The sequence below is a fragment of the Carcharodon carcharias genome, chromosome 18 (assembly GCF_017639515.1).
Source record: "Carcharodon carcharias isolate sCarCar2 chromosome 18, sCarCar2.pri, whole genome shotgun sequence".
Lineage (NCBI taxonomy): Eukaryota > Metazoa > Chordata > Chondrichthyes > Lamniformes > Lamnidae > Carcharodon > Carcharodon carcharias.
The window spans coordinates 84,245,474-84,259,759 of NC_054484.1; the positions used below are offsets into that span (position 1 = coordinate 84,245,474).

Sequence of the window (14,286 nt, forward strand, 5' to 3'; positions counted from 1 at the left end):
AAACTCACTCACTAAATCTAGATTTATAACAATAGAACTAACTGAACATATGGAAATCAAAATGAGACAGATAACACAGGAGTATAATAAATATAATGTTCATGCAGCTGCAGTGTGCCAATGAATAAGGCATTGGATTCTAGAGCCAGGGCCAGTCCCATCTGGCGTGAGCAAGATGATGAAAGTAGTGGGAGAAATTACAGAGATGCTGTTCACAATCTTCCAACCAAACCTCCTTAGATTCAGGGGTGGAGTCAAAGGATTGGAGAATTGCAGATGTTATACCCTTGTTCAAAGAAGGGGAGATGAAGAAACCTGACAAATAAAGGCCAGTCAGTATAACATCAGTGGTAACAAAGCTTTTAGAAAGTGTGAACTGGGAGGACATTAACAACACTTGGACAAGCATTGACTAATAAAGGAGAATCAGCAGCGATTTGTTAAGGACAAATCATGTTTGACTGACTTGTGTTATGATCCTCTAGAGACAAATAACGATTTAAAAGAGAATTTCCTAAACAACCAATGTAAATAAATTGAACAAAAGGTTTCATTTTTTAAGACTTTAACTGTGACAAATAAACTCAAGTCAACATAGATGAAATATTAATTAACAGGCAACTGATACATCAGACTAGAGTAAAAGTTAAATTTCGTATTCACCAACTAACACAACCAAAATACGAAACACATCCTATTAAGTTCATTCACTGCAGCTATTGGTTTAGCCGTCTGTCTCTAGAGTCATGATGTGGAATTGATAGAATTTGATTATGAATGAAAAGAAAGTGCTGGGCCACAAAATACCTTCAGATTTGTCAGGGACTCTCGACAGGAACTGACCTTCTGTCCCATCATGACTCTAGAGACAGATAGATAATCCAGTGGCCTAATGGATAAGGCACTGGCCTCTTAAACCAGGGATTGTGGGTTCAAGTCTCATCTAGGATGAGGTGGATTTTTGCCTAGAAACAAACATCAAGCAACACTGGCACATCCATTTCCAAGATTGGCTGTTCATGTGCAGCACCCTTCTCTGTCACTTGTTTCTCATTGGTACAATCCAGTGCAATGTTTCTACTAAACTGTGAGCCACCCAACATTCAGGGAGTAATGTCACCTGTACTTTCTAAGCAAATACTGTCCCTTTTATTCCTGTCTTCAGCTCACCCAACACCCCAGGCACAATTGTTAATTTGAAATGTCGACACCCAATTACAATACACGTACCATTCATGTTACCAGATGCAGGGATGAAAAACACACACTCCTCCACCAAGCTGGAAGATACAAAGGTGCTACCTGGCCCTTCACCTTATATCCTTTCGAGATCCTGACTCTAAGTAATAGGAACAGGATTGGGCCATTCCGACCATCACACCTGCTCCACCATTCAATAAGATCATGGCTGATCTGACTGTGGCCTTTCCTCCACTTTCATGCCTGTCCCCCCACCATAACCCTTGTCTCCCTTGTAGATCAAGAATCTGTATAACTCAGCCTTGAGCATATTCAATGACCCAGCCTCTACTGCTCTATGGGGAGGAGAATTCCAAAGATTAATGACCCTCTGAGAGAGGCAATTCCTCCTCATCTCCGTCTTTCATGGGACACCCCTTATTTTGAATATGTGCCCACTAGTTCTAGATTCCCCCATGAGGGGTAACATCATCTCTGCATCTACCCTGACAAGCTCCCTTAGAATCTTAGATGTTTCAATAAGATCACCTCTCATTCTTCTAAATTGCAAATAATATTTGTGTAACCTGCTCAACCTTTATTCATAAGACAACCCCTTCATCCCAGGAATCAGCCTAGTGAATCTGCTGTGAGCTGCTTGCAATGCAAGTATATCCCTCCTTAAGTTATTTTTTTACTCTTTCTTGGTATGTGGGCTTCGCTGGCAAGGTCAGCATTTGTTGCCCATCCCTCATTGCCCTTAAACTGAGTGGCTTGCTGGGATATTTACAGAGGCATGGGTCTGGAGTCACATGTAGGCCAGAACAAGTAAAGATAGTAGATTTCCTTCCCCGAAGAACATTAGTGAAGCAGATGGGTTTTTACAACAATCAATGATCATTTCATGGTCACCATTACTGAGACTAGCTTCATATTCCAGAACAAAAACAGAATTACCTGGAAAAACTGGCAGCATCGGCGGAGAAGAAAAGAGTTGACGTTTCGAGTCCTCATGACCCTTCGACAGAACTTGAGTTCGAGTCCAAGAAATTGTTGAAATATAAGCTGGTTTAAGGTGTGTAGGGGGGGGGAGCGGAAAGAGAGAGAGAGAGAGAAGTGGAGGGGGGGGGGTGTGGTTGTAGGGATAAACAAGCAGTGATAGAAACAGATCATCAAAAGATGTCAACAACAATAGAACAAAAGAACACATAGGTGTTAAAGTTGGTGATATTATCTAAACGAATGTGCTAATTAAGAATGGATGGTAGGGCACTCAAGGTATAGCTCTAGTGGGGGTGGGGAGAGCATAAAAGATTTTAAGATATTTAAAAATAATGGAAATAGGTGGGAAAAGAAAAATCTATATAATTTATTGGAAAAAAAAGGAAGGGGGAAACAGAAAGGGGGTGGGGATGGGGGAGGGAGCTCACGACCTAAAGTTGTTGAATTCAATATTCAGTCCGGAAGGCTGTAAAGTCCCTAGTCGGAAGATGAGGTGTTGTTCCTCCAGTTTGCATTGGGCTTCACTGGAACAATGCAGCAAGCCAAGGACAGACATGTGGGCAAGAGAGCAGGGTGGAGTGTTAAAATGGCAAGCGACAGGGAGGTTTGGGTCATTCTTGCAGACAGACCGCAGGTGTTCTGCAAAGCGGTCGCCCAGTTTACGCTTGGTCTCTCCAATGTAGAGGAGACCACATTGGGAGCAACGAATGCAGTAGACTAAGTTGGGGGAAATGCAAGTGAAATGCTGCTTCACTTGAAAGGAGTGTTTGGGTCCTTGGACGGTGAGGAGAGAGGATAATATCACCAACTTTAACACCTATGTGTTCTTTTGTTCTATTGTTGTTGAAATCTTTTGATGATCTGCTTCTATCACTGCTTGTTTGTCCCTACAACCACACCCCCCCCCCACTTCTCTCTCTCTCTCTCTCTCTCCGCCGCCCCCCCCCCCCCCCCCCCACACACCTTAAACCAGCTTATATTTCAATTCTTTCTTAGACTCGAACTCAAGTTCTGTCAAAGGTTCACGAGGACTCGAAATGTCAACTCTTTTCTTCGGCCGATGCTGCCAGACCTGCTGAGTTTTTCCAGGTAATTCTGTTTTTGTTTTGGATTTCCAGCATCCGCAGTTTTTTTGTTTTTATCTTCATATTCCAGAGTTGTTAGTCAGGGATCTCTAGTTTTGAATCTCCTTCCTTTCCCAATCATGGGAACGTGTCTCCTCTGTCCTCAAACTATATCCTCTCGGAAGGGCTTCTATTGATCAATTACTACTTTGTCTACCAATTTCTGATTCCAATCCACCTGGACCAGTCTCTGTTACTGAGTCCCAAGGATCACCACTGTATACTTCTCTCCAGTCTGAAAAGCAGCTGTTCACCATCATTGTCTGCTCCCCATCCCTTAATCAAATTCATATTCATACTGCCACTGTCTCTTTGTCGCTTGGGCTTTAATTTTGCTGACAAGACTATTCCTTTCTTAAATATTCTTTTGGGGGATGTGGGCATCACTGGCAAGTCCAGCATTTGTTGCCATTCCTAATTGCCCTTGAGAAGGTGGTGATACCACCTATGCCCAAATAGATGGTGTTGCCATACATTCTCCTTTAGGCCCCACTTTCTCCAACATTTATGTTCATTTACTTAAGAAAAAGCCTTTTCAATGGAATAACCCCTAACCTCTGACCCCTTGCACATTTCGGATATGTAGATGATACGTTTGCTATATTTCAATCTGCAGCTGCATATAAGAATTTATTTACACACCTTAATGTGCTCCATCCCACGCTCAAATACACCTTTGGAATGGAGTTGTCTAACAAACTCCCCTTCCTCAATATGCTAGTTGAGAGATAAGCTCATGGGTTCTCTGCTTCTGACTGCAAGTCTACCTTCACTGGTCAATATACACGTTGGGATTCCTAAAGCTCCATCCACTGTAAAATTGGTTTGTTCGGAAATCTCTAAACAGGGCCCAAGCTATTTTCTCACTGTGCATGCTTGGTGCTGAAATAGGGGGCATCACAGCTATCCTGCAGGATAATGGCTTCCATGATTAGATCATTGCTCATTATGTATCTCACATACTTACAAGTTTAACCATGACTGCCACCTTCAGGCCTGAAAAGTGCCCAGTCTACCTCAGATTGCCCTAGAAGGGGAAGGTAGCTCAAAAATTTGAGCAACTATTCAGCAGCAAAATGAGTCGTATTTTCCACTAACAGGGCACGGCTGTCAAGACAAAAAGACACTCTGCCTACCACACAAATGAGTAATGCGGTTTATGAATTTCAGTGCCGGTGTGATGCCAGTCTGACAAAGACTGATGGAATGAATCAAACAACACATCCATTTGGCTGTTCATAATAGGAAGAGTACTGACCATATGCCACCAGCCCATTCTCACTAAACTCAGAACATAATGTTCTAACATTAGATGTGATTCCACAATTAGACAGTACTTGCTGAACAATCCTGAGTGTGCTAAGAATTACTCTGACAACCAAGTTAAGATTATCAGTTGGGCTCACAATGTGCCTCCCTGATGCTTGCAACTAACTACATCTATTCATACTCAGGGCCCTACTCTCCACAGAGAAAAGGAACATGGACAAGCGTTGTACCTGTTTTGAATTAAACAAAAGCATGAGGGACAATTGTTCCCTGGTGCAGTCTGCAGGGCAACACTTTGACCATAGAATAGAACCATAGAAAAGTTACAGCACAGAAGGAGGCCATTCAGCCCATCTTCTCCATGCCAGCCTGAGGACACCCAGGTGCCCTTTCTAATCCCACCTTCCTGCACCCGACCCATAGCCCTGCAGCTTATAACACTTAAGGTGCAGATCCAGGTACTTTTTAAAAGAGTTTGAAGTTTCTGCCACTGCCACCAACTTGGGCAGCGAATTCCAGACACCCACTGCCCTCTGTGTAAAGAAGTTCTTGCTCATGTTCCCCCTACACCTTCTGCCACTTATATTGAATCTATGTCCCCTGGTTCTAGAATTCTCCATCAAGGAAAACAATCTTATTCTGTCTACTCTATCTATTCACCTCATAATTTTGTACACCTTAAACAAGTCACCTCTCAGCCTTCTTTGTTCTAAGGAGAATAACCCCAACCTATCCAATCTCTCCTCGTAGCTACACTTTTCTAACCCTGGCAACATTCTTGTAAACCTCCTCTGCACTCTCTCCAGAGCTATTACATCCTTCCTGTAATGTGGTGACCAGAACTCTACACAATACTCCAGTTGTGGCCTCACCAGTGTTTTATACAATTCCAACATTATATCCTTACTTTTATATTCTATACCTCTGCCAATGAAGGAGAACATTCCATTTGCCTTCTTTACAACCTTGTCTACTTGAACTGCTGCCTTCAGGGACCTTTGTACCTGTATGCCAAGATCTCTCACTTCATCTACCCCTCTTAGTATACTCACATTTATTTTATAATCCTTGTAACTGTTTGACCTCCCTAAATGTATGACCTCACACTTCTCTATGTTAAAATCCATCTGCCACTTTACCGTCCACTCCACCAACCCATCTATATCGTTTTGGAGATTATGGCTATCCTCTACACTATCCACTACTCGGCCAATCTTTGTGTCATCTGCAAATTGCCCAATCGTGCCCCCCACGTCACGTCCAAATCATTAATATATAACACAAACAGCAAGGGTCCCAACACCGAGCCCTGTGGAACACCACTTGAGACAACTTTCTATTCACAAGGGCATCCATCGACCATTACCCTTTGTTTCCTGTTACAAAGCCAACCTTTTATCCAGTTTGCCACATTACCCTGAATCCCATGGGCTTTTACTTTCCTGACCAATCTGCCATGTGGAACCTTGTCAAATGCCTTGTTAAAATCCATGTACACAACATCCACTGCACTACCTTCATCAACTCTTCTTGTCACTTCCTCAAAGAATTCAATCAAATTTGTGAGTCAAGACCTTCCTTTAACAAATCCATGCTGACCATCCCTGACTAGTCCATGCCTTTCCACATGACAGTTAATCCTATCTCTCAGGATTGATTCTACTAAGTTGCTCACCACCAATCAGGGTCAATTTACCAACCAATCAGTACCCTTTTCTCATGCAGTATAAATTGTTGCTCCCTTTGATATTTGACTTTCTTGTGTCTGTTTAGGTAGATGTGAGTATCTTCGAATTGGCAAAAGTTAGGAGCAGAGGGAAGCTCAAAGTGAAGATTTAGAAGGATGCTCCCAGAGATGGAGAATTTTGGCTTTGATGATAGATTAGATAATCTAGGGCTATTCCTACCAACAGGAATCATTGTGGGAGATTTATTTAGGATTGTAGGCACAGGAACATGCCCAACCAGTTCACCCTGGTGTTTAATTGATGTGTTAAAACAATGAAAGTCTAGATGGATTGGTTAGGAAGGACCTGCTTCCCTTAGCAGAGAATTCAATTCCCAGTGAATGTAGGTTTAAACTCTGATTAAAGGATCAGAGGGTACCTGAGGAGACACTTTCATCACATTTAGTAATACCAGGATAAACACTTTAACTGTTAAAATCACAGAGCAGTGGACCAAGAGCAGGAAAGTGTGATTAGGCCAGATTGCTCGTTTACATACAGCATAGACACAATGGGATGAATGGCCTCCCACTGTAACAGATATTGCTTTGATTCTGTTTGCTGGGGAAGTGCAGGTGGCATTGCTCCCTGGGAAAAGCTGGCTGCCTGTCATTGAATAACAATTAACATGTTAAGATAAAGATATCATTAACATCTTTGTTTCAAATCAAACTCAACTCAACCCCTGAGAGCAGTGGAACCCTCAACCCCTGGTTCCAGATGCCACTACCTTATCCATTAGGCCACTGGGGATATCTAAGGTGACAGCTTGGAGCTTGCAATTTGTTCCGTTGTCTCCATGTGATCACTGGAGGATTTGATGCTTTTGTGGATCAGCCCTTTCTTTTCACAAGGAACTGCATTTTATTGATTCCAAAGGTCCCAGTAATGATTGTGCGATTGGATCTGACTGACTCCTTTGCATTAAAAAGTGAAAATGCTGGAAATGCTCAGCAGGTCCTGCAGCATCAGTGGAGAGTTAACATGTGAGAATTAGAGATGGCTTTTAACAAAACAAGGAGTATTGAATCATCTTATGTAGCATTTGAAGCCACAAGAGAAACCAACACATTCTCCATTACTCTCAATGAACTAGAGATACCTACAACATGATACACTTGATCATTGCTTTCCATTGACACTAAATTTCTCCTCTCCTTGTGGCTACTCACCTTATGTCCAGCAACAGGTCGACCAGTTCCACAAACTGTAGTAATAATAAGTAGCAGTCGTGAGCACACTTGATTTCCTCAAGCAGCTTGTTCAATGATAGTTTCTTGGAAATGTCACAATATATCATTAGGAAGGAGGATGAGAAAGCTTTCCTTAATATTGAAGTATGTCATTTTTTCCAGCACTGCTCCATTGATAAGGTTTATATTGCTAGATATGTGCTCTGATTTCTAATGAATCATGATATTTGATTCGCAACAGTTTGTATCTCAGGACTGCATCAGAGAATCTTGTACATTTGTAAGAGTGCAAACATCAAAGACAATGATGTCAGTCTTCATCAAATACATCACTGTGTCACTTCACATCAGGATGGTGAAGATATTCGATGCCCCAGAGAAGCGTACCAGCAGGAACTGGCTGGATAAGTTCCTAAGGACATCATAGAGAGGGTGTTAAACATTTTGAGAGAGGAATGGGGAAGTTGTGCTCCAGCAGGGAGAGAGCCGGCAGTCCAGTTAAAATTAGCAAGGAGAGCTGGAAGTTCTGTTTAAAACAGTGAGGAGAGAGCTGGGAGATCAGTTTAAAACAGCAAGGAGGGCAAGGATATCAATTTTAAAAAGTGAGAAGAGAGGAAGGAGTTCGGTTTAAAACAGCGAGGAGAGAGGTGGGAATTCAATTTTAAACAGTGAGGAAAGAGCCGGGAGTTCAGTTTCAAACAGTGAGTAGAAAGCCAGGAGTTCAGTTTAAAACAGTGAGGAGAGAGTGGGAGTTCAGTTTAAAACAGTGAGGAGAAAGCCGGGAGTTCAGTTTAAAACAGGGAGGAAAGAGTCGGGAGTTAATTTTAAAACAGTGAGGAGAGAGCTGGGAGATTGGTTTAAAACATCGAGGAGAGAGGTGGGAATTCAATTTTAAACAGTGAGGAAAGAGCCAGGAGTTCAGTTTAAAACAACAAGGAAAGAGCCGGGAGTTCAGTTTCAAACAGCGAGAAGAAAGCCAGGAGTTCAGTTTAAAACAGTGAGGAGAGAGTGGGAGTTCAGTTTAAAACAGTGAGGAGAAAGCTGGGAGTTCAGTTTAAAACAGGGAGGAAAGAGTTGGGAGTTTATTTTAAAACAGTGAGGAGAAGCTGGGAGATCAGTTTAAAACATCGAGGAGAGAGGTGGGAATTCAATTTTAAACAGTGAGGAAAGAGCCAGGAGTTCAGTTTAAAACAAGGAAAGAGCCGGGAGTTCAGTTTCAAACAGCGAGAAGAAAGCCAGGAGTTCAGTTTAAAACAGTGAGGAGAGAGTGGGAATTCAGTTTAAAACAGTGAGGAGAGAGCTGAGAGTTCAGTTTAAAACAGGGAGGAATGAGCCGGGAGTTCAGTTTAAAACAGTGAGGAGAGAGCTGGGAGATCAGTTTCAAACAGCAAGGAGGGCAAGGATATCTATTTAAAGAAGTGAGAAGAGAGGAAGGATTTCAGTTTAAAACAGCGAGGAGAGAGTGGAAGATCAGTTTAAAACAGCGAGGAGAGAGGTGGGAATTCAATTTTAAACAGTGAGAAAAGAGCCGGGAGTTCAGTTTCAAACAGTGAGAAGAAAGCCAGGAGTTCAGTTTAAAACAGTGAGGAGAGAGCCGGGAGTTCAGTTTAAAACAGGGAGGAAAGAGTCGGGAGTTAATTTTAAAACAGTGAGGAGAGAGCTGGGAGATCAGTTTAAAACATCGAGGAGAGAGGTGGGAATTCAATTTTAAACAGTGAGGAAAGAGCCAGGAGTTCAGTTTAAAACAACAAGGAAAGAGCTGGGAGTTCAGTTTCAAACAGCGAGAAGAAAGCCAGGAGTTCAGTTTAAAACAGTGAGGAGAGAGTGGGAATTCAGTTTAAAACAGTGAGGAGAGAGCCGGGAGTTCAGTTTAAAACAGGGAGGAACGAGCCGGGAGTTCAGTTTAAAACAGGGAGGAATGAGCTGGGAGTTCAGTTTAAAACAGTGAGGAGAGAGCTGAGAGATCAGTTTAAAACAGCGAGGAGAGAGCGAGGAGTTCAATTTAAAACAAAGAGGAGAGTCAGGAGTTCAGTTTAAAACAGTGAGGAGAGAGTGAAGAGTTCAGTTTAAAACATTGATGAGAGAGCTGGGAGATCAGTTTAAAACAGTGATGAGAGAGCTGGGAGATCAGTTTAAAACAGCAAGGAGAGATCGAGGAGTTCGTTTAAAACAATGAGGTGAGTCAGGAGTTCAGTTTAAAACAGCAAGGAGAGATCAGGAATTCACTTTACATTAGCGAGGAGAGAGGCGGGGTTCAGTTGAAATCAGATAAATCAATGAAAGGTGGCTCCCTTCCCTTTGGAGGAGCTATCACTCGTGTTCCCCACAATAAAATGCAATACTGGCTGGTTATATCATGTCTTCTGTTGAAGTGCGGTTTCATTTTGTCAGATACGGTCTCCTGTGACCAACCATGTAGCACTTGTTCTCGTATTGGGGATAGGAATAGGTCCTGACCTGTCCAGTCTCTGATCTGTCGAGTGCGTACCGGTGAGGAATCTAAGAAATTTAGCAACAAAACAAACTCCTGTGGAACTGGGGCATCCTCAACATTTTCCCGTAAAGGCAAATGACTAAGTGCATCGGTGTTTGCACTTTGATTTCCAGACCTATGTACGAAAATGTATTTTTATGCTGCTAGAATGAAAATCCACCGTTGTATTCCTGCTGAGGCTATGGGTGGTATAGCCTTGTCCTCATTGAACAATCCTAGCAATGGTTTGTGGTCTGAAACAATTGTAAAATGGTTCAGCCGTGTATGTACTGGTGAAATTTCTTGACACCAAAGATGATTGACAGGCCCCCTTTTTCTATCTGCGAGTATCCCCTTTCTGCTGTGGTGAGTGTACTTGACACATAACCTTTAGGCCGTTGTGTGCCGTTGTCCATCCAATAAGAGAGCACTGCTCCCACTGTATAGGGAGATGGGTCACATGTCAGCAACAATCCTTTCATCTGCTCATAATGCACTGATAGTTTGGACAAGTGCAGCAATTGTTTCACCTTTATGAAAGCTTCTTTCTGGGGCACCTCCCAAGACCAATGTTGGTTCTTTCTGAATGGAGAATACAGTGGGGGGAGGCCAGCACTGTAGACAAATTGGGTAAGAACCGCCCATAATGTTTGATCATTCCTAGGAATGGTTTGAGCTCTGAGGCATTCTTTGGTGCAGGTGCCTCTCTTATGGCTCTCACTTTCTCCTCAACCGGGTGGAGGCCCTGTGAATCTACCCAGTGACCCAGAAAGATTACCTCCCTCGCTTGGAACTTGCACTTTTCTTTTTTTTAAACACATTCCAGCCTGCAAGAAACCTTTTTAGATTTCTTCTAAGTTTGCCATGTGCTCTTTTTCAGTGAATCCTGTCTCTAATACATTGTCTAAATAGACTACAACTGGAGCAGTCCCTGCAGTAAGATTTCCATTTTTCTCTGAAAGATGGCACAAGCGGAGTAGACACTGATAGGCAATCGTGTACATTGGTACAACCCTTTGTATGTATTAATTGTGACAAATTCCCAGGAGGCATTATCCAACTCTAGTTGCTGATTAATCTGAATCATGTTAAGCTTTGTCTACATTGTCCCTCCTGCCAGCTTGGTATACAGGTCTTCGATTGTTGGAATGGGGTGCCTGTCTGGCTTAGCTACTTTATTAACTATCAGTTTGCAGTCTCCACAAATTGGGACACTCTGGTTGGGTTTAAGGACGGGGACTATGGGTGCTGCCCATTCTGAGAACTGAACAAGTTGTATAATGCCCACTTTCTCTAGCCTGTTCAGTTCAATGTCAACTTTTTCCTGCAGGGCATATGGAACTGTTCTCGCCTTCAGGAAGTGAGAGGCTCCACATGAATCTTGGCCTGCAGGTCTTAGATTTTCCACAGTTCATCCTTAAAGACGGTGGAGTACTTTCAAAGTAGCTCTGGTAGCCCACTTGCTCTCAATTGGAAAATTTCAGCCCATTCTAACTTAATCTCCTTTAGCCAGTTTCACCTCAGGAGGCTTAGCTCCTTGCCTTCTAACACCGTTAAGGATAGCTTTGCCCATTGGCTTCCATAATGGACAATTACTCTACTTATGCTTCTGACTTGAATGTCTTCACCCGTGTATGTTTTTAATTGGGCAGTTGTTACTTCTAAATTTAATTGATGTTCCCCATTATTCAGATATCTAAAGGTATGATCTTCAATTACTGTAGTGGAAGCTCCTGTATCCACTTCCATTCCAATAGGTTTGCCATTTACTTTCACTGTTATATACATTGATTCTGTCTATGCAACATTCAGATTAAACAATGAGTAAATGTCTGAATTTGTTGTTTCAGGCTCTTCTACATTGTAGATCTCAATGGGTTTTTTATTTTGTTTAAAAACCTGCTTGAATCTTTCCTTGCACTATCTCATTGGGTGTCCATTTCTGTGACAATAATAAATTTGATTTTTTTTAAACTGCCAATCATTATAAGATTGCTTGTTTCACCTCTATTGAAATTATTCCTTGTTTTCACTGCTAAGTCATTTTTTCTCATTTTCTGGCTGTTTCCCACTTCTCAGCAGAGTCTTGCATTTCTGCGCCCTTTTTGGTTGGGGTTTCCCACCCGATGTGGAGGATGATGCCATTTTGCACGCCCTGTATGGCTTTTGAATCTGGTGCTATCTCAGCGCCTTCTTTAAATCCAAATTCGCCTCGGACAATAAACTCTTCTGAATCGTGTCCTCACTCACACCGCACACTGAATGATCTCTGAGCATTTCATTTAGAGATGTACCAAACTCACAATGTTCTGTTAACTGCTTCAAACTCGCCACATAGCATGCAACTGTCTCCCTGCGAGGCGTTCACTGTAATAAGACTAATCGTCCATGGCTCAATCTAAAGGATCAATTCTTCTGAATTGCAGCATTCTGAGAGGGAATTACTTCTTTGATTCAAATGGAACTTCCACTGGCATGTGTTACTCCTGGAAACAAGTAGCTTCAATATTGGAGGTGGTGAGGATTAAAATCAACAGCAATCTTACAGATTGAAAATCCAGTCAGACAATAAATGGAGTGGATTCCACTGAGATCAGTGGAAAGAAAAATCAAGTGGGACAGAAGAATTTAAGGCAGATTTATATCGGGATTGTAGTTATAGGAACAATCCCAGCCAGTTCATTCAGGTATTTAATTGATGTGTTCAAATTATGGGGAGCCTGGATGGAGTGGATAGGAAGGATCTACTTCCCTGAGCAGAAAATTCAATTACCGCTAAATATAGATCTAACACTTTGATTAAACCATCAGAGGGGATTGAAGGAGACTCTTTTTTCTACCCAGAGGGGTCTGGGGATCTGAAAATGTGGTAGAGTTCGAAACTCTCAGCACATATAACAATAACAGGGTAACACATGAAGTGTCAGTATCACAACAGTAGAAAGTGGGATTAGGCTGGATCACTTGTTTACAGGCAACACAGACAGGTGGGATCAATGGTCTCCCACTGCAAGATAAATTTTGATTTTATTTGCCTGGAAAGCTCCTTTGGCATTGTTGCCTGTCTGATACAGAATAATCAGCAAGGAATTGTCTTCAGATATTTGTTTTGAGCTCAAAATCCACAGATGGGACATGAATCCACAATCCCTAGTACCAGAATCTAGTGCCTTATCCATTAGGCCACTGGGTCTATCTGAGGGTGCAAAAATTTAAGGCAGATTTATATCAAGATTGTCATAGGACCAACCCCATACTGTTCATTCTGATATTTAATTAATGTGTTCAAATTATGAGGAGCCTGACTGGAGTGGACAGGAAGGATCTTCTTCTCTTAGCAGCGAATTCAATTCCCAGTGGATATAGAATTAATTCTTTGATAAAACAATCAGAGCAGAACAGGTGAGATATTTTCTCCAGCCAGCGGGGGCTGGGGAATTGAAAATGCGCTAGAGTTAGAAACCTCCATCAGATTCAACAATACAAGGGTCAAATTTTTAAGTGTGAAAGTCACAGAGCAGTGGACCAAGAGTTAGAAAGAGGGATTAGGCGGGATCGCTTGTTTACAGCCAGCACAGGCAAGATGGGATGAATGACCTCAAACCGTGATATAGATTTCTTTGACTATATTTGCCTGGAAAATGCAGGTGATATTATTTCCAAACAAAAGCTACCTTTCTGTCACAGAATAATGATCAGGGAAGATCTTTAGAAATTTGTTTCTAGCCCAAAATCTATCTCACCCCAGATGGGACTTGAACCCACAATCCCTGGCTCCGGAAACCAGTGCCTTATCCATTAGGCCACTGGGGCTGCACATCATTAAAGCTCAGAGCTTGCAATTTGCTCTTTCTCTCCATGTGATCAGTGGAAGATTTGATGTTTTTGTGGACCAGCCCCTTTCTTTCCAAACAGAACCGCATTGTCGCAATTCCAAAGGTCCCAGTAATCATCGGGTGATTGGATCTGACTGACTCATGTGTATTAAAAAGTGAAAATGCTGGAACTAATCAGCAGGTCTGGCAGCATCTGTGGAGAAAGAAATTGAGGTAAAGTTTCAGGTCAATGACTTTCGTCAGAAAAGGAAAAATTTGAAAAGTGATAGTTTTTAAACAAGGGAAAGGGGTGAGGGTGGAACAAGAACAACAGGGCAGGTCCAAAACAGGGTGGTAGATGGGAGACATTAAATGACAAAAGATTTGGTGATGCAGAGCCAAAGGGATTGGTAATGGGACAAGTAAAGAAACAAAAGATGTGCCCAGAGGAGGTGTGAATGGCAGAATAATGAACAGCTGCCATCTGAAAGCTACCTAAGAGAA

The 14,286-nt window shown here is 42.2% G+C and overlaps 1 non-coding gene across 1 annotated transcript; it reads right to left on the reverse strand.

The window, feature by feature from the left end:
* Positions 1 to 13,707: 13,707 nt before the first annotated feature.
* On the reverse strand, positions 13,708 to 13,780 carry trnar-ccg. The gene has a single exon. It is a non-coding gene; the product is annotated as a tRNA-Arg (tRNA).
* Between the last annotated feature and the right edge of the window lie 506 nt (positions 13,781 to 14,286).